The sequence below is a fragment of the Callospermophilus lateralis genome, chromosome X (assembly GCF_048772815.1).
Source record: "Callospermophilus lateralis isolate mCalLat2 chromosome X, mCalLat2.hap1, whole genome shotgun sequence".
NCBI lineage: Eukaryota > Metazoa > Chordata > Mammalia > Rodentia > Sciuridae > Callospermophilus > Callospermophilus lateralis.
In genome coordinates, this window is record NC_135325.1 from 81,948,567 (window position 1) to 81,969,556 (window position 20,990).

General features: G+C 33.8%; 1 non-coding gene and 1 pseudogene across 1 annotated transcript; one reads left to right on the plus strand and one right to left on the minus strand.

The window, feature by feature from the left end:
- The first annotated feature begins 5,037 nt into the window (after nt 1-5,037).
- On the plus strand, nt 5,038-5,520 carry LOC143388081 (transmembrane emp24 domain-containing protein 2 pseudogene; annotated as a pseudogene).
- Nucleotides 5,521-10,547: 5,027 nt separating this feature from the next.
- On the minus strand, nt 10,548-10,651 carry LOC143639552 (U6 spliceosomal RNA). The gene has a single exon (XR_013154706.1). It is a non-coding gene; the product is annotated as a U6 spliceosomal RNA (small nuclear RNA).
- Nucleotides 10,652-20,990: the final 10,339 nt, after the last annotated feature.

The window sequence follows — 20,990 nt, forward strand, 5'->3', positions numbered from 1 at the left end:
CAGATTTTGTATTTGTATGAAAGTTCTTTACCTTAAGTCTTTGTAGTTTGTTGCTTCTAAGATTTTGTTCATTGCATGTAGGTTTCCAATTTTAAGGCACATAATGTTTGATAGCATATTATCATTATTATTCATGTTTCATTGTTATTCATGTTTTGTTATATTTGTATTAAGGTCCACTCTGTCTTTCTGATTTTAGTTAGTATAGTCTTCTGGTATATTTTTCCTCACTAAAGCTTATTAAAAATATTTGTATTTTTTTTTTTTTGCATTTTCAAAGAACCAACCCTCCCTTGGTGTCCTGGATTCTCTCTGTTTTCTTTCTGTTCCCTCATTCCTGTTTTGTTCTGTTTTTGCATTTTTTTCTTCTTATTTGTTTGTTTTGCTTTTTTGTTGGTGTTGAGGGTAGATGTGTGTCCTTTGTGTTTTTTTTTATTTTATTTCTTCTGTTTAGTTATATATGACAGTAGAATCCAATTTGATATAACTATATAAGCATAGAATATATTTATTCTAATTATGATCCCATTCTTGTGAATGAACATTGTTGGTAAAGATGGCGCCCTGAGCGCTTCTCTTCCAGGAGCTCAGGTCCATGAGGCACTGAATGGCACGCGAACCATCACCTCCAATCCCTGTGAATGGCGCACCTCCAATCCCTGAAGTGGCGTGAACTCTTGGCCAATGAAGAAGTAGCATCCCACTCGCCCTGCTCCTCCTCATCCTGTGTTAAACCCTGTTGGTGCTCTCTCTCTCCCTCTCTCACTGTCCTCCTCTCCTCTCTCTCACTCTCCTCTCGCCTCTCTCTCTCCCCTCTCTCTCTCTCTCTCCCTCTCTTTCTCTCTCTCTTCCCTCTCTCCCCCCCCCCTTCTCTTCTGCGATTGGCCGCTATGGTCCTGCTAATAAAATAACAGGTAAACAGTTGTTTTGGCTTGTTGAGTTTACAGAGCTTTTCCCACTGTTCCTACAAACATGATGGTCAGATTCACAGTGGTGTATTCATGTATGTACATAGGAAAGTTATGTCAAACCAATTCCACTGTCTTTCCTTTTCTATCTCCTCTCCTTTCCCTTTATTCCCCTTTATTTAAACCACTTTCTGTCTTATTTCTTAATTCTCCTCTAATCAGTATTATTTCTTTCACTTTGCTAGTTTTAACTACTTCTTAGATAACAGGTCTTCTATCTACAAATTCTTTTGCTTTACATTTTTAAAAAATTTTTCTTTGGTTGCTTTTAACTTTTGTTTATTTTTGTCTTTGAATTTTTTTATAAAGTTTTTGGTTGTAAATCTCTTTTGAGTTTATTGAGCTTGGATATATTTAAGAATGCTTATTATCAAATTTGGGAATATGCTGTCTTATGTTTTAAATATTCTTTAGAATTTTTCATCTTCTTTTCTCCTTCTGATGCTTACATAATACATATGTTGGGATTCTTGATCTTGTCTCAAAGGTTTCTGAAGCTCTACTTATCATGTTGTTTCTTCTTTCCTATTCCTCAGACAGCATAATTTCAACTAAATAATCTTCAAGTTTAATAATGCTTTCTTCTGTGCTCTTAAGCCCTGGTATGTGAATTTTCATCTTTTTTATTAAGCATTTCAAGTTCAGAAATTCTACTTGTTTCTTTTACATAATTACTATGTTTTTGTTGATATTTTCTATTTATTGATACATTATTCTCTTGATTTACCTTTGTATTTGTTCATGGTTTACATTAGTTTTTTAACACATTTATTATAGTTGATTTAAATATTATTTTCTTATAAATGCTATACTTTGGCCTCCTCAGAAACAGTTAATTTTGTTGATATTTTTGTTATAGTTATGACCCATATTTTATTATTTCTTCCAAGGTCTTGTAATTTTGTTTTGAGAATTGGATATGTAAAAATGTAATGCAGAGTCTCTTAAAATCAGTTTCCTCTACACAGGATTTCATTGTTATATATTTTATTCATTGACTTTAATGAACTAATTATTTTTTTTAATTTCAGGATTATTTTTTCATCATCCTCATTGTGTCATATGGCCAGAAAAAAAAAGTGTTTAAAATTTTGGATTAATTATTGGAAATTCATAATTTTTTGTTCAATGGGGTCACTGATGTCAGGTCATCTTATGATTCATCAGAGATTTCTTAAACATCTGGAACCACCTGGTTTCCTAGTCTTTGCTACAGGTGCTATGTGCATGTCTGGCCATGCATTCAACACTCAACTATGTATTTTACCACTGTGCATTATCCTTCTCTTCCTCTTGTTATAAAACCTCTATAGCAGTCATAAGTGACATCTCAGTGATTTCATAGGTCTAGATTCACAGGAATATGTCAGAGCTTTCCAAAATATCTTGTTCAGTAATCTTTCCTCCCAAGCTTATAGTAAGTCTATTGTTTACCACATTTTATATGCAATGCTCAAGACAGCAGCAATTAATCAACTGATTTTAAATGTTTTTGATAAATGCCTCCCCTCATTACTGATGTACTCATTTAAGCTCCTAGAGATTTCTGAGTTTGTAAAAATAAAAGTACTTTGAGAATGCCTTCCATGAAGCCACCAAACAGACCAGTAAGGAAAATCAATGACAAATATAGGGTGTTCTACTCTCTCTACATACCTCTAATGGGACTGTGTGCTCTTATTTTCAAGTCTACCACTGAACTTGGAAAAGTCATTCTTGTGTTTATGTTAAAATGCCACAATATTGCTATTCTTCCTCAAATTCAGCTGATTACCTTGAACAAACAATCTTTGGGTTCATATAAGCATTTTGTTTTTAACCAGGATTCCAATAAAATTGATTCTGGTAGTTTTTATCAGTATTTTCATCAGGGTAAGACTCTTAGGATTCCATATATGATCTATTCAATGTGGGAAGGAGATCTTTTTTTAATAAATGGTATTGGAAGAACTGGATACTCATATAATGAAAAGAACTTTTACCCCAAGTCACTCATCATAAAAACAAAAATAATTTGTGATATATACACACATTTTTCCATAAAGAAAATTGAAATTGTGTAACTTGATGACAAATGTAATAAATGAAAGGAACTGAAGAATATCATATAAAGTGGCATAAGCTAGACTCAGCTCAGGTTAAGAAGGGTCAAATATTTACACTCATTTGTGGGAGCTAGAGCAAAATTTTTTTTAAAAAAGAATTTTAAAAAAGTAGGGATCTCTTTAAAATAGAAAGGATATCATTGGGGTAGGGTTAAGGAATCAAGGGAGAGGGAGAAAGGAAAAGAAGTGGAAGAAACAGGTAATTAAAATTGATCAAACTATGCTATATGTATTTATGAATATATCACAATGGATTGCACTTTTATAAGAATGTACCAATGGAAAAAATAGATATACACAAATAGAAGGAAGATGAGAAGTATAAAAGAATGGAAATGAGGGGATGACTATGAAACTTATTGGAGAAAATTATGATATGTGAATATATGAATATTTCACAATGAATTCCACTATGTATAAATATAACACACTAATAAAACATAATCGATTATAAAAACTCTTAAATTTCAATAATAATCTAGAGAAAAAACTGCAAGTTGATCAAAAATATTGAATAAAAAATTTAAAAAGAAGATATAAAAATTATCATTAAATACATGAAATATGCATAATGTTGTTAGTCAAGAAATAAATGCAAATTCATACCATTCATACCTGTGAGAAATCATTTTATACCATTTCATACCTATGAAAATATTTAAAATTTAAAGTGATCAACAAATACCAGATGTTTATGAGGATTTGTAATAAATGCAAATACTATATATACTGCTGCTAGGAGAAAAATATCTCAAAGTCACTTTGGCAATTTTAGCAGAACCTTGTAAAATTAAACATACACCTACTTAGGACAGTATATCACACAAGTGATTATACTACTATGCAATAATAGGAAATGTAAACTATTTATATTTAATATAAAATTGAGGAACATAAAGAAAATCATATTGAGGGGAAAAGCCTGATGCAGTATTTACTCACTATCTGATTCTACTTTTAAACATCTCAGAGAAAACATTTTCTTTCTATTAGAAATAAGAATAATGTTTGTCTATGGGTATTACAATTATAACAAGAGGAAGAGAAGGATAATGCACAGTGGTAAAATACATGGTTGAGTGTTGAATGCATGGCCAGACATGCACATAGCACCTGTAGCAAAGACTAGGAAACTAGTGACCCCATTGAACAAAAAATTATGAATTTCCAATAATTAATCCAAAATTTTAAACACCCTGCACATACTAGGCAAGTGCTCTACCACTGATTCACAACACCAGCCCTGTTCTTTTTTTTTAATCTCCCATATTCCTTATTTTACAATCTGTTTCCATGACTCCATAGAAAAAAAGTATTCGACAATATGTGTTTTCATCCTAGTCTTATCACTTACTAGGTTCGTAATTTGGGGAAATTTTGAAGTATTATAGATACACTGAATATTATTAAACTGGAGGAAAAGTGTAAGGTGCATAAGCATGGCTAATGTGAATTAGAAAATTATTATTAAAAGTGTTGCAATTTGTACACGTGGAAAAATGAGAATTCATACCCTATTTGAATCAAATGTATGATATGTCAAGATCATTGTATTGTCTTGAACAACTAATAAAAAATAAATAAAGATTAACTGACCAATGAAAAAGTGAAAAAAAAAAAAGAAAGTCTTGTGGGCCTTGTGTAAATAGGATATGTGCAAATTAAAAGCTTCAACTTATTTTGACTGCTATCTAGACTTAAGCAATTCCTCAGAGACTTAGGAAAGTTTTCCTTTCTCTTGGATCACACCTAAGGCTAATTGACTGGGACATTTGGATTTAGATATCCATAAGAGATGCGATCTAACTTAATATGCCCTATGATTGTTTGTATACATCCTTTTCTCAATAAAAATACTCAATGTGAGCGGTGGTGGCGGTGGCGGCGGCAGCGGCGGCGGCGGCAGCGGCGGCGGTGGCTCTGGAGGCCATGGTCCGGGTCCTGGCTTCGGCCCCAGCCCCACCATGGTGACGGTCGCTGAGCTCCTGGTGCTCCTGGCCGCTCTTGTGGCCACGGCCTCGGGCTACTTCGTCAGCATCAACCCGCACGCCAAGGAGTGCTCCTTCGAACCGGTCACCTCGGGCACTAATATGGGCCTCATCTTCGAGGTGGCTGAGGGCAGCTTCCTGGACATCAACGTGGAGATTACAGGACCTGACAATAAAGGAATTTATAAAGGAGACAGAGAGTCCAGTGGGAAGTACACATTTGCTGCTCACATGGATGGAACATACAAGTTTTGTTTTAGTAATAGGATGTCTACCATGACTCCCAAGAACGAACAGGAGTACATGGAAGTCCGGGAGAGGATACACAGAGCCATCAATGACAACACAAACAGCAGAGTGGTCCTTTGGTCCTTCTTTGAAGCTCTTGTTCTAGTTGTCATGACATTGGGACAGATCTACTACCTGAAGAGATTTTTTGAAGTCCAGAGGGTTGTTTAAAAGGCCTTTTCCTGATGATCTCAAACTCACAATTCACTTGTTTACCAAACATCTTGGTCATAATAAAGTCATTAGTTTCTACATTTCTATTTTCTGAACTGTACATTCACAGCTTATGTTTCTTTGTGATTAATAGATTTTGGGGGAAAAACCATCTTAGGAAAGTTGTAGTGAAAATTTGACATTTGATTGGCATAAAATTTCTTATTTGAATGTTGCCTCTATCATACAGGTCCTTCCAGAACTCAAACACTGTAAATGAAATATAAGAGTACAGTCTTTATTATGTCTTATTTCCCTTTTGTAGTAAATGCAGGAAAGCAACACAAAGCCTGATGGTACTTTACTAAAATGGCTGCATTCTTTGAACTCCCTCATCCTGTGGTTCAAGTCGTTAAAGTTTCATTTTGTTGACTCATGGAGTGAAGCAACAGTCTGAATCTTAACATTTTCTGCCCAGCCTAATGGCAGTGCTATCTGACTGGGGAGTGTTCTATCAGGCTGGGTGTATATTTGGTCTTTTTGTTTTGTTTTACACATAAGACTTGCCCCAAATTTTTACATATAACCTTAGGACTCAATCACCTCCACGAAAATTGATGACACAAGCAGCTAATAATCTTTTTTTGTTTGTTTGTTTGTTTCTGTCTAACCTCATAAGAAGTCTCTGAAAAGTCCATTCTCTGGGTATTTGAGCAAATGCTAGCTTTTCTTTTCTGCACTGGCACAGCCCCTTTTTCACGCTTGACACGTGGGAAGTGTTCATTCATATAATTGGAAAAAATCTGGGTTTCTGATGCCAAAGGGTTAAAGCCTCTTGGGTTTCATTGCAGTGATATACAGCCACTATTTTATTTTTGAGAGTGGCCTTTGGGCCACTTTAAGACACTGAGTATCAGTGTCAGCACTAGGGTTTTTGTTTTTGTTTCTCCTGGGTCTTTCTTTTTTGTACATGTGAATTTCGTTTTATATAAAATGAAAAGACTTTCTCTTGATCTCTGATGATGGGTTTAAAATTAAAGGAGCATCGGGTTTTGATGTGGAAATGATCCAGGATTATGTTGTGACCGATGTATATCGGTTACTTGTACATTTTTTTTTTTTTTGAATCTTTGCAAGGGGAAAACTACAAGTAACAAGTCTTATATAATTAATTTAAATTTGTTACAGGTTTTCATGTTCAGGACACAATTTTTCAGCCTTGGGTGAAAACACTTGCAACGGTTTATCGATAAGGTGACTGTGTTTCACCTTAGGACAACTGTTGCATACCAATTTCTTTTTTTGTGTGTGAAAACACTTAAAAATTGAATTAAAAAATGTAAATTTAAAATTGGTTGTGTATCTAATATATGCCCCAGGTTCAATAAATAACAATTCTTTAAAAAAATAAATAAAATAAAATAAAAATAAAAATACTCAATGTGTAAGAAAAGATTTGTTGAAGCCATTATAGGAAAAAAATATCATTGACATTTTGAATATTTTTTTCATAAGGTAAAATGATATTGCTCTTTATAAACTGTACCTTCATTAGAGTGGAATAGTTTACAATAGCCTTGAATAAATATCAGTAGTGGACAAATTCTTTGGAAAGTTGAGTCAGATAACAAAAAGGTTTATCATGTCTATAGTTATTCATTTTTGAAGAAGGAAACTTTTTCTGCTTTAATGTCTCTTTCATTTATTCTTTGGAGAATCTATTTTATTCACTCACATTGCGGATAACCTCTGGCTATTGATAAATTTTTGAGCATCTTCTGACTATAAGGAGGCCCTTGTGACCTGATGCAATGTAGTATTCAGGCAGACTTGTAATTTTCTACATAAAAAGAAATTTCTTTCTTTATTGTCAGTTTCCTTTTTAAACATTTTTTTCCTTTTTACTACAAAACTGTGTTAGAACCATTCCATTCCATCATAATCAGATTCACCAATTCAGCACTTACATAATCCTTAGAAATCTTAATACTTTGTCTATATATTATTATTGTTGTCCACATTAGTTTTGTTTGATTCATGAAATTATGTTATTAAAGAACTTGAAGAGCCTCATATGAGAAAACAACATGTAACACTATATTCACAAAACCACTTTTTATGTCAATATACTCAGGGGTAAAATATTTAAGTAGAATGAGAAATACACTTTATATCACTCAAGGTTAGACCATTTCTTTATTAATATAAGCCAAATAGAATCCAATTACATTTTTTAAGGTATTTTGAAACTTTCCACTTTTTGTTCCAGAAGTTTAATAAAGTAAAAATCACCACTTTTGATTTATATTCACATATCTCTTCATTTCTTCTATAATTTCCTTTTACTGTCATTTAAACTGTCACCAGCACTCAAACAGAGCCTTGTTTTTTCATCAGAAGTTCTTTGATTTTCAAGTTTAATAGTCTAATGTGTAGTTTCAAAGTCATTATCTAAAATACATATATTAAGAAGAATGTACTTTTAAAATGACATTGAAAACTCAACTTCACTTCAATGTAAAAGAAAGGACACAATATATTTTAAAAGCTTTTTATTAACATTACTTAAAATAATTTTGCTTTCATCAATTTTCAATTTTTTTCATTTTTTATGAGATGCTTTTCCATCAAAATGAGAACTTAGAAGTCAGAATTATACCCACCACCTGATTGAATGGTTTGCTCCATATTTGTCCTTTAGCATTAGGGTGCATAATTAACTTAACACTTATTTATAGCACACATAACACAGATAAGTTATGCTTATCTGAGTGATATACCAAGCATTGATATGTAAAATAAACAACATAAAAATTGTAGCATTATGACTAATATAAAATGCCTTATAATAGCATTTGACATTTATTGATTTCACTCAATGTATGTTACCTCATATAAGTAAAACAAGAAAAAGTAGTCAATATGCCATAATGTCATATAGCTAATTGGAGATAGATTTCTTTGTTGCTGTTGTTGTTTGTTTGCTTGTTTTGTTTTGGGATACATTTTTATTTATTTATTTACTTTTATTTAGATATAATAGTGGAATGGATTACAATTCTTATTACATATATAGAGCTTAATTTTTCATATCTCTGGTTGTATACATAGTGTATTCACACCAATTCATGTCTTCATACCTGTACTTTGGATAATAATGATCATCACATTCCACCATCATTAATAACCCCATGCCCTTTCCCTTCCCCTCCCACCCCTCTGCCCTATCTAGAGTTTGTCTATTTCTCCCATGCTCACTTTCCCTATCCCAGTATGAATCAGCTTCCTTACATCAAAGAAAAAAAGAAAACATTCTGTATTTGTTTTTTGGGAATTGGCTAACTTCACTTAGCATTATTGTCTCTAACTCCATCCATTTACCTGCAAATGCCATGATTTTATTCTCTTTTATTGCTGAGTAATATTCCTTTGTGTATGTATGCCACATTTTTTTTTTATCCATTCATCTATTGAAGGGCATCTGGGTTGGTTCCACAATTTAGCTATTGTGAATTGTGCTGCTATAAACATTGATGTGGCTGTGTCCCTGTGTCCTATTTTGAAGTCCTTTGAGTATAGACTGAGGAGAGGGACAGCTGGGTCAAATGGTGGTTCCATTCCCAGATTTCCAAGAAATCTCCATACTACTTTCCATATTGTCTGCACCAAGTTGCAGTCCCACCAGCAGTGTATGAGTGTACCTTTCCCCCCACATCCTCGCCAACACTTATTGTTGTTTGTATTCTTGATAAGTGCCATTCTAACTGGTGTGAGATGAAATATTAAAGTGGTTTTCATTTGCATTTCTCTAATTGCTAGTGATGATGAACATTTTTTTTTTCATGTATTTGTTGATTGATTGTACATCATTTTCTGAGAAGTGTCTTTTCAGGTCCTTGGCCCATTTATTGACTGGGTTACTTATTTATTTATTTATTTTGTGTGTGTGTGTGTGTGTGTGTGTGTGTGTGTGTGTGTGTTTAGCTTATTGAGTTCTTTATATGCACTAGAGATTAGTCCTCTATCTGATGTGTGAGCGGTAAAGATTTGCTTCCAAGATGTAGGCTCTCTATTCACCTCACAGATTGTTTCTTTTTCTAAGAAGAAAGTTTTTAATTTGAGTCCATCCCATTTATTAATTCTTGATTTCAACTCTTGCTCCAAAGGAGTCTTATTATGGAAATTGGGGCCTAATCCCACATGATGGAGAGTAGGGACTACTTTTTCTTCTATTAGATGCAGGATCTCTGCTTGTATTCCTAAGTCCTTAACAAATAATTTTTATATGACAAAAAAATTGGGAAAAGTTTCTTTTTATAAAGTTTTTGAATATTAACCAAACTTATATGTGGCAAAATTATAGACTTTTAAATTTTACTGCGTTCTGATACGAATATAAATTCAGCTAATTCAGAATAGTTGCTTGTCTTTGAAAGGAGTGTAAAAATTGTATACAAAGACAGAAGCACTATGTAATGCATATGGAAAAACCAAAAGCCCTAGACAGTCAAATTCCATGGCCTTGTTCCTTGGGAAATAGGAAATTTTGTGAAGAATAACCCAGAGAAATGTAGTAACTTATTTACTTCCAAAAAATCCAAAAAAGTCTCACAGTTGGAATTCAAAGCAAATTATGGGCTGGTGGAATCTGTGCCTTTTGAATTTCCTCCCACAAGTGCACACTGGACATCAGAGATGTTATTTATATTTGATCTCACCATGAGGCTCATGAATTAAAATGCCAAACTCAAGACAGAAGTGGTGAAACCTGTGAAAGACCCAAATATCAAACCTCTAAAAGACACTAGATGTTAAATCTCCTAAAACACAACATGCATATAGAATTTTTCTTATAAGTAGATGAGATAAATCACATAATTTTGGTTCATATTTCTTGACATTTCTGACTCCTATAAAATAATTATTGTATTCAGTTGGAAAATGCCTTTAGTTTATTCTTTCTTGATTTTTAATCTGGTGGAGATGTTTTATGTTCCCAAATTCTCCTTTTTAATAAGGATACATTTGAAAGGTTCTTTATTTTTCTTTTTTTGGAATGCTTCACAAGCATGTCATTCTCATGCAGGGCCTATGCTAATCTTCTCTCTATTGTTCCAATTTTTAGTATATGTGCTGCCAAGGTAAGCATATTTGTAAGATTCTGTTGTGTGCCTGTGACAGATGTGTTAAGAGCTAGAGCTATTTTGCACTATGGTTAGTAATTTTCAGTTTAATGTATTTTGTGCCCAAATCATGTGTTTTCACATAAGTTTTTCAGTCTTCATAAAAACATTCATTTTCCTTTCTTTAATTTGGACCAAGGGATAACAAGAATCAGTTTTGAACAGAGACAGTTTTTGCCTTCACCATGTGTTAATTATAACAAAAAAACATACATTTTGAATCATTTATTTTTCTAGTGGGAAAAAAGTCTCCTTAAGTATCAGAAAATTTCATAGGAAATCCCTTACACATATTAGAATTTATAATTTATTTGAAAACCATTATTTATATATAATTTGAGACATAAGTACATATCATATTCTAGTATCCCTGTGCTTTTTTCAGTTTTAATAACCCTCAAATGATTTTACAAATTCCTTTTCTACTGGGTTTTTTACTTAGAGAACAGAACTTTTTAATAGTATTTCATGTTTTTAAGTAAGGGAAGATAGTAAGAATGGAAATTATTTTTTAATCAGAGCATTATAGTAATACATAGTAGTTGGGTTCATTTTCACAAAATCATACATGCATGAAATTTGATTTACTCCATATCAGTCCCTGGTGTCCCTCTTTTCCCTCACCTATCTCTCCCCCTATTCTTCTTCTTCTACTCTATACTCAATTATATTTTTTTATTTTTGCCTTGTTATTTATACATATGCATAAATGTAGAATTCACTGCATATATTTTCTGCACATAATTTGACTTTCTTAAATTCATTTCACATTGTTTTTCCTTTTCCCATCTGTCCTCCCTCAATCTCAATCTCCCTCTTCTACTACACTAATCTTCTCTTTAACTTTTGATACCCCATTTCCCCTTATTTTGCTTTAGCTTCCATATATGAGAGATTTTTTGAGTCTGGTTTACTTTACTTAGTTAGACGGTCTCCAGTTCTATCCATGTACTGGCAAATGTGATAATTTCATTCTTCTTTATGAATGAGTAAAACTCCATTGTGTATATACAGCAAATTTTATTAATCTACGCATCTATTTATGGGTCCATAATCTAGGAATCTATGTATGGGTCCACAATTTGGCTATTGTGAATTATGCCTCTATAAATATTTAAGTGACTGTATTGCTGTAATATTGAAAATTTGTTCTTTTGGGTAAATACCAAGGAGTGGGATAGCTGGATCATATTCATTCCTAGTTTTTTGAGGAATGTGTATACTGCTTTACAGTGTGGTTGTATTAATTATCCATCTGACTGACAATTTATGAGTATACCTTTCCCCCCACATTTTCCCTAACATTTATGATTTGTATTATTGAAAATTGCCGTTTCTACTGGAGTGAAATAAAATTTTAGCGTGATTTTGATTTTCAATTCCATGATTGCTGGAGATATTGGGCACTTTTTTCAAATATTTATTGCTCATCTTCATTTCTTCTTTTGAGAAGTGTCTATTTACAGTTCTTTTGCCCATTTTTGGTTTGGGTTGTCTATATTTGGGGTGTTAAGTTTTCTGAGTTCTTTTTATATTATGGATTTTAATCCCCTCTCAGAGGAGCAGCTGGCTGAGTTTTTCTCCCATTCTCTAGGCTTTATTTTTGCTCTTAATAATTTTCCTTTCTGTGCAAAAGATTTTGAATTTTCAGCTATCCCACTTATTGACTCTTTGTTTTATTTTTTTGCACAGTTGTAAACTTTCTTGTTTTAATTCCTAAGTCCTTGATCCACTTTGACTTGAATTTTATGCAGGGTGAGTGAATTGGATATAGTTCCATTCTTTTACATATGATTTCCAGTTTTTCCAGCACCATTTATTAAACAAGCTATCTTTTCTCAAAGATATATTTTGCACCTTTTTCATGTATCAGATAAATATAAATTGTGGGTTTTTCTTTGTGTCTTCTATTCTTTTCCATTGGTGTTTATGAATATTTTCATGTCAATACAATGCTGTTATTGTTACTATAACCCTATAGCAAAGTATTGTGATGCCTCCCGCATTGTTCTTCTTGCTCAGGATTGCTTTGGCTATACTGATTGTCTTATACCTCCAAATAAATTTCAGGATTCTTTTCTAGTTCTCTGAAAAATGTCATTGATACTTCAATGGAATTTCATTGAATATTACTTTTGGTAGTATTGCTACTTTGAATATATTAATTCTACCAATCCAAGAACTTGGGAGTTTTTTGCATCTTCTATATTGTTCTCCAAATTCTTTCTTTGGCTTTCTATAATTCTGTGGTAAAGATCCCTCACTCCTTTTTTAAGTCTAAATGTTTCATTTTTCTTCTTAAGAATATTTTGAATGGCATAGTTTTCCTGATTTTCTTCTCAGCAGATTCACTGTTGGGGGATAAGAAAGCTTTTTAATGTATTATTTGGTACACTGATGTTTGGGGAATATGTCTTATTATTGTTAGAACTTCTTGCTGAATTTTTCTCTTAACCAGAATGCAGTGCACTTCTTAGTCTTTTCTAATAAATTATTATTTTTTTTGCTTTTCACAACCAATGTTTATTTTTTAATTTTTAATTTGTATTTGTGTTTTTAATTATACATGACAGTAGGATGTATTTTGACATATTATATATACATGGATTATAACTTCCCATTTTTTGGTTGTACATAATGTGGAGTAACACTGGTTGTGTATTCATATATGGATATAGGAATGTTATATATGATCCATTGTACTATCTTTTCTATTCCTATCCTTTCCCTTCCCTTAATTCCCCTTTGTCTAATCTAAAATATTTCTATTATTCCCTCCCCATACCCTTATTTTGTGTTAGCATCCAATATGGAGAGAACATCTAGTCTTTTGTTTTATGGGAATTGGCTTATTTCACTTAGCATGATAGCCTACAGTTGTCATTTACCGGAAAATGCCACAGTTTTATTATTCTTTAAGCATAAGTAATATTCAATTTTGTATATATACCACATTTTCTCTAGTTCTATAACTGGTCACATGGTCATAGCAGGTATAGTACTACTTTATTTTACACCCTATTATCTGTTCCATTTACCTTCAGGAAATAACTTATGTGGCATGTGATTTATCGCCTAGTGGGATAACCCAAAACCTCATACCTGAAAACTATAGGTCATTAGTAGTACTGCATGAATTGAGTTCTTGCAGTTTTCCATTAACTATTTTATTTTACTGGATTTTTATTTTTTTCTTTTAGTTATACACAAAGGTAGAATGTATTTTTACATATCATACATACATGGAATATATTTCCTCATTCTTTTAGTTGTACATGAAGTGAAGTTAGGCTGGTCATGTATTCATATATGAACATAGGCATGTTATGTCCAATTCATTCTACTGTCTTTCCTGTTCACACCTCCATCTCTTCCCCCAATTCCTCACTGTTCAATCTGATAAAATTATACTCCCCCACCTATTATGAGTCAGCACTGCATATCAGAGAGAACATTCAGCCTTTGTTTTCTGGGGATTGGTTTATTTCACTTAGCATGATAGCCTCTAGTTGCATCCATTTACTAGCAAATGCAACTACTTCCTTCTTCTTTTTGGCTGAGTAATATTCCACTTTGTATATGTACCACATTTTTCTTTTTATCCATTCATCTGTTGAAGGGCTCCTAGTTTGGTCAAATATCTTATCTATTGTGAATTGAGCTGCTATAAATATTGATGAGGCTGCATCACTATAGATGCTGATTTTATGTCCTTTGAGTATATAATGAGGTGTGGGGTGATGGGGTTTTTAGCCCCTCTCTTCCCTCCTGACCTACGGGAGAGATTGGGGGAGCATGCCCCAACCAGGATGGCCAAGAAAGGTAAAGGTCGACTGGCCACCCACACCCAGCCCTCCCTCCCCGGAGGACAATCAGGGAGAACAGTCAAAGCATGATCTTGTTTATTGAGAAAACACACACAGCTAGTATAATGTACAGGAGCCAATCGGGCTAAAGGTCAGCAGGGTGGGGAGAGTTCATGTGTACACCCATCCTACAGGCAGATATGGGTGACATGAGCTGTCCATGAGGGCAGAAGGGTTCTTAGCCTATCCTAGAGGTGGTCCGATTCTTCATCACAACCCATGGCAATGCCTTCTGGCTAATCACTAGGTGCTCTCTTAGCCACATGTGGCCTGGGAAGCGGGTAGCAGCCAGCAAGGTAAGTTTCCTCTTTTCTGATGCAACATGCCCCACATTACATCATGCCCCACAGTGGGGTAACTGGGTCAGATAATGTTCATCTGAAGTTTTCTTTTCCTGGTGTGTATTCTGACAATTTTTGCTTGAATTGTGCTTTTACAGATATGAGAATAGATACTTCTGATTGTTTTTGAAGTCCTCTTTTATGGAATATATATTCAATTCTTTTACATTTAGCCTATGGGTGTCTTTATCTATGAGATGAGTCTCTTACACGCAGCATATAGTTGAATCATGTTTTTTAATCCAGTCTGATATTCTTTTTATTGGGGGGTCAAGATCTAGTAAGTTCATTGTTACTATGGAGATGTGTTTGTAGTAGTCTGTCATTTTGGTTTGTTTGCTATATTTAATTCTATAGTGCTTTTTATTCTGTTAGTTACTCTGTTAGTGATATGTATTTGGGAGTTTGGAGGTGTATTTTGAAGTTCTGCTGTGTGCAGTTTATATTAAAATATTCTTTGTAGCACTGCTTGAGAGGTCATAAATTTTTTTAGTGTATCTTTGCCATGGAAAGTTCTTATTTTCTTCATTGTTTCTGAATGATAGCTTTGATGGATATAGCAGCCTTGGTCATTTTTTCATTTAGATCCTGGAATATCTCATTCCAGACAATCATTTATTTTAGGGTCTGAGTTGAGATGTTAGAAGTGAGTCTTATCTGTCTGTCTCTAAATGTGACCTGACATTTTTTTCTCTTGTAGCTTTTAATATTACCTTTTTATTTCAATGTCAGACATTTTGATTATGATGTGTTTTAGAGAGGTTCTGGTTTGACCTTGTCAACTTGGGATCCTATATGACCCTTGTGAGTGTATGTCTATCTCAGTTCCAATGTGGGGATATTTTTCTTTACTATCTTATTGAAGATGTTCTTAATGCCTTTAGCCAGTATCTCCATGTTCTCTTCTATGCCAATGACTCTCAGTTTTGTTATCTTGTTGTTTTCCCAGAATTCTTGTGTATCCTAATCATGGTCTTTTATACTTTTCCCTTTATTTTTTACTGGATATTCAATTCAGGCCTATCATCAAAGCCTGAATTTCTGTCCTGAAAGTCTGAAGTTCCATTTTCTATACAATATAGTATTTTTTTTTTTTGCTTTGAAGTGAAGTTTTAAACTGACTATTTTTTTATTTTCAGGTTTCTAATTATATTTTTTTTCATTATGTGGTAGTTCTTTATTGAAATTGTTTTTCAACTCCTGTATTTGTTCTCCAAGTTTTTTCCTTAAATCTTCATTTAGTTAATTGAACATTTTAATACTCAGATTTTTTATAATATTTCTCTGGAATCTCATTTATTTCTACATCTGTGGAATCATTATTTGGGGTGAATTTCCAGGGTAGATTTTTAGTTTGTTTCTTTGTGTTTTCAGAGGTTTGGGATTTATGCATCATGAGATGAATTCCTCTTGTTTTTTTATGTATGTTTCCTTTTGTGTGTAGTTAACTTTTTTACTCTAAACTTCTTCCTGTATTTGAAATATGAATATATTTCCAGGTGTACAGTCTGAGATCCCTCTATGGTTTTTCCTACTCGGGGCCTGGTTGTTGGTTTGGTTTGGAGTTTTTGTTTCCCCTATTCTATCTGGAGAAATATTGTTGATGCTTCAGTGGGGATGAATCATGTGTTATGTGAAATTCACTCTTACTTGGCTAAGTTGTCAGAATTGCTTGGCAGCAAGATATCTATTCTGTTATCTTGAAGTTTACCAATCACTCTCCACACCTCTTAGAGGAAGAGGAAGCTAGGAATAACACTAATGTTATCAACAGATATTCTGCCTTAAGGTAAATGTCTGGTATCTAATTTGACTTCTATAATACTAATTGCCTCCCATGTAGTAATGTTTGTGTTAGCATTTAAGTTCAGCACCAAAAATTTAGAAGCATGAACTAGATCAGGCATTGGACAACATGTATGTACTACAACATCCTCTGTATTAATATTCACAAAAAACTGAATAGGGTAGGAATTACATAAAATATATAGTTCTATTAGATAGTGGGATTGCAGTTTTTTAATTGAAGAGAAAATAAAATAGGAATGCAAAAGACAAATTGAATTATTTAAAAAAGTGAATAGAAGAAAGTTAGGAGATAGGTGGCAGATGGTAGTTTTAAAGAAGGAAGAAAAATAAATAACTGAAAGTAGCAAAATAATGAAAGTGAGGAAGCAGGAGCAGGAAACTTCACTATCAGTGGGAGAAGACACTGAAAAGAGAGCAAAAAGATGAAAATAAAGGTACAAACAAATTAACAAATATAAAAACAAAACCACTCAAACCCACATATAATTAAATAATAAATAGGTGAAAGTAACATATGTATTCATGAAATTTTGCATGTAAGAACCAATCTGCACAGTGAGAACACACATTCATACACTACACACACAATGATGCAGAATGGAAAAAAGTAAAATTTAATAAAATAAAATAAAATTCAAAAAGATTTAAAAAAATAAAATTAAAAAAATAAGAATTGGGGGATTCAGGGAAAAATATAAAAATATATAATAGGAAGAAATATAGGTTTGTTTTAGCTGAAGGGATCAAAATTGTTGGCAAGGATGCATTTTCATTCTTTTGTGTGTGTGACAAGGGTTGAGGTTGCTAACCCCAGCATCACTATGTTCCTCACTTAGCTGCCTGTCCTTGTGGCTAAGAATCAAAGCTGATTGCTGTAGCTCTCAGCTTTCAGTCTCCCAGTGTAAGGTAAGATAGATTGGGGAGTGTGGAAAGATTGTGTACTCCTGTATCAGAGATGATACAGAGATCTAAACTGGAAGTTCCAGTAGTAGGAATTTAATTTTTATTGACTATTAAAACTTTGTTGGTAGATTTAGAGATTTAATCCTTACCCCATTTTTCTGGACAGGTGCTTACCTCTGCTGGACATCTTGGTCTGTTATGAAACAAGGGCTACAAAAGGACTTCTTTCTCCTAGGTACCCATATCCTGGTTTTCCATAGGCACAACTCTTTGCACCTATTATAGTCACACTGATTCAGGTACACTCTGGAGCCCACAATAGGCAACAGCTGTGTTAGACTGGCACTTTACCAAAAGTCACACATCTCTAGATTTATCTTCTATTGAGTATTATGGAGTGTTAAATATTTATTATGACTAACAAATTGGTTCACTTGATTTAAAAAATAATAGTAGTGCATTTTGAGAACTTCCTGTGTGTCAGATGCTGTGCTGAGCATTTACATACACCACAGAATACCCACAGCAATCCTGTGAGAAATTCAAAAAATATGCATAAAGAATTGAAATAGGAAAAAAAATTCATTATGAAGAATGAATAAATTATGAATAGCTCAAAATAGATTATGTTCCAATAATTGATTATTGAATCATACATTATAGTTCATGTTGCTTTTTTAAAAGCTGCAATGACTAATCAAGATTTTTTAAAAAATATGTGGAAATATTAATTTCTGCTCATAGTACAATATTTACTAGTTACAGCTGTAGTTTCCAGAATATTTTGAGTAATAACTGAACATTTAATTTGATTTTTTTTAATTTTTTTTTATTATTTGCTCAAAACATTACAATGATCTTGACATATCATACATTTGATTCAAATGGGGTACGTAATCTTTATCTTATTTTTCCACGTGTACAGATTGCAGGATCACATTGGTTATACAGCCACGTTTATACATACTGCCATACTAGTGTCTATTGTATTGTGCTGCCCTTCCTATCCGCCCTCCCCTCCCCTCCCCTCTTTCTACCCAATCTACTGTGATTCATTTCTCTCTCTTTTTTTCTTCCCCCTCACACCATCTTATATGTACTTTTGCATAACAATGAGGGTCTCCTACCATCTTCCCTGCAATTCCCCTTCTCTCTCCCATTCCCACACACCTCTCGTCCCTATTTAATGGTAATCTTCTTCTCATGCTCTTCCTCCCTGCTCTGTTTTGAGTCGCCCCCTTATAACAAAGAAGACATTCTGCATTTGTTTTTTAGGGATTGGCTAGCTTCACTTAGCTTAACCTGCTATAATGCCATCCATTTCCCTGCAAATGCCATGATTTTGTTGTTTTTTAGTGCTGAGTAATATTCCATTGTGTATAAATGCCACATTTTTTTTATCCATTCAACCATTGAAGGGCATCTGGGTTGGTTCCACAGTCTAGCTATTGTGAATTGTGCTGCTATGAACATTGATGCAGCTGTGTCCCTGTTGTATGCTCTTTTTAGGTCTTTTGGGTATAGTCCAAGAAGGGGAATAGCTGGGTCAAATGGTGGTTCCATTACCAGCTTTCCAAGGAATTTCCATACTGTTTTCCAAATTGGCTGAACCAATTTGCAGTCCCACCAGCAATGTACAAGTGTACACTTTTCCCCACATTCTCTCCAGCACTTGTTATTATTTGACTTCATAATGGCTTCCATTCTTACTGGAGTGAGATGGTATCTTAGGGTGGTTTTAATTTGCATTTCTCTGATTGCTAGAGATGGTGAGCATTTTTTCATGTATTTGTTGATTGATTGAATGTCCTCCTCTGAGAAGTGTCTGTTCAGATCCTTGGCCCATTTGTTAATTGGGTTATTTGTTTTCTTGTTGTTTAATTTTTTGAGTTCTTTGTATACTCTGGAGATTAGGGCTCTATCTGAAGTGTGAGGGGTAAATATTTGTTTCCAGGATGTAGGCTCCCTATTTACCTCTCTTATTGTTTCTCTTGCTAAGAAAAAACTTTTTAGTTTGACTATGTCCCATTTGTTGATTCTTGATTTTAACTCTTGTTCTATGGGTGTCTATTAAGGAATTTGGAGCCCCACCCCACGAGGTGGAGATTAGGGCCAACTTTTTCTTCTATTAGACGCAAAGTTTCTGGTTTGATTCCTAGCTCCTTGATCCATTTTGAGTTAACTTTTGTGCAAGATGAGAGAAAGGGATTCAATTTCATTTTGTTGCATATGGATTTCCTGTTCTCCCAGCACCATTTGTTAAAGATGCTATCCTTTCTCCATTGCATGCTTTTGGCAACTTTGTCTAATATAACGTAGTTATAATTTTGTGGATTGGTCTCTATGTCCTCTATTCTGTACCATTGGTCTACCTGCCTGTTTTGGTACAAGTACCATGCTGTTTTTGCTACTATTGCTCTGTAGTATAGTTTAAAATCTGGTATCATGGGGGCTGGGGATGTGGCTCAAGTGGTAGTACGCTCGCCAGGCATGCGTGCGGCCCGGGTTCGATTCTCAGCACCACGTACAAACAAAGATGTTGTGTCCGCTGATAACTAAAAAAATAAATATTAAAGTTCTCTCTCTCTCTCTCTCTCTCTCTCTCTCTCTTCTCTCTCTCTCTCTCTCTCTCTCTCTCTCTCTCTCTCTCTCTCTCTCTCTCTCTCTGTCTCTCTCCTCTCTCACTCTTTAAAAAAATAAAAAATAAATAAAATAAAATAAAATAAAATCTGGTATCACTATACCGCCAGTTTCACTCTTCCTGTTTAGAATTGCTTTTGCTATTCTGGGTTTTTTATTTTTCCAGATGAATTTCATGATTGCTTTTTCTGTTTCTGTGAGAAATGCCATTGGGATTTTGATTGACATTGCATTAAACCTATAGAGAACTTTTGGTAATATCACCATTTTAATGATATTAGTTCTGCCTATCCATGAACAAGGTCTATCTTTCCACCTTCTAAGGTCTTCTTCTATTTATATCTTTAGGATTCTGTAGTTTTCATTGTATACTTCTTTCACCTCTTTTATTAGGTTGATTCCCGAGTATTTTTTTTTGAGGATATTGTGAATGGGGTGGTTGTTCTCATTACCATTTCTGAAGATTGATCACTGATATACAGGAATGCCTTTGATTTATGCATGTTGATTTTATATCCTGCCACTTTGCTGAATTCATTTACTAGCTCTAGAAGTTTCTTGGTAGAACCTTTTGGATCTGCTAGGTATAGGATCATGTCATCTGCAAATAGTGATAATTTAAGTTCTCCTTTTCCTATCTTTATGTCTTTAATTTCTTTTGTCTAATTGCTCTGGCCAGTGTTTCCAGAACTATGTTGAACAGAAGTGGTGAGAGAGGGCATCCCTATCTTGTTCCAGATTTTAGG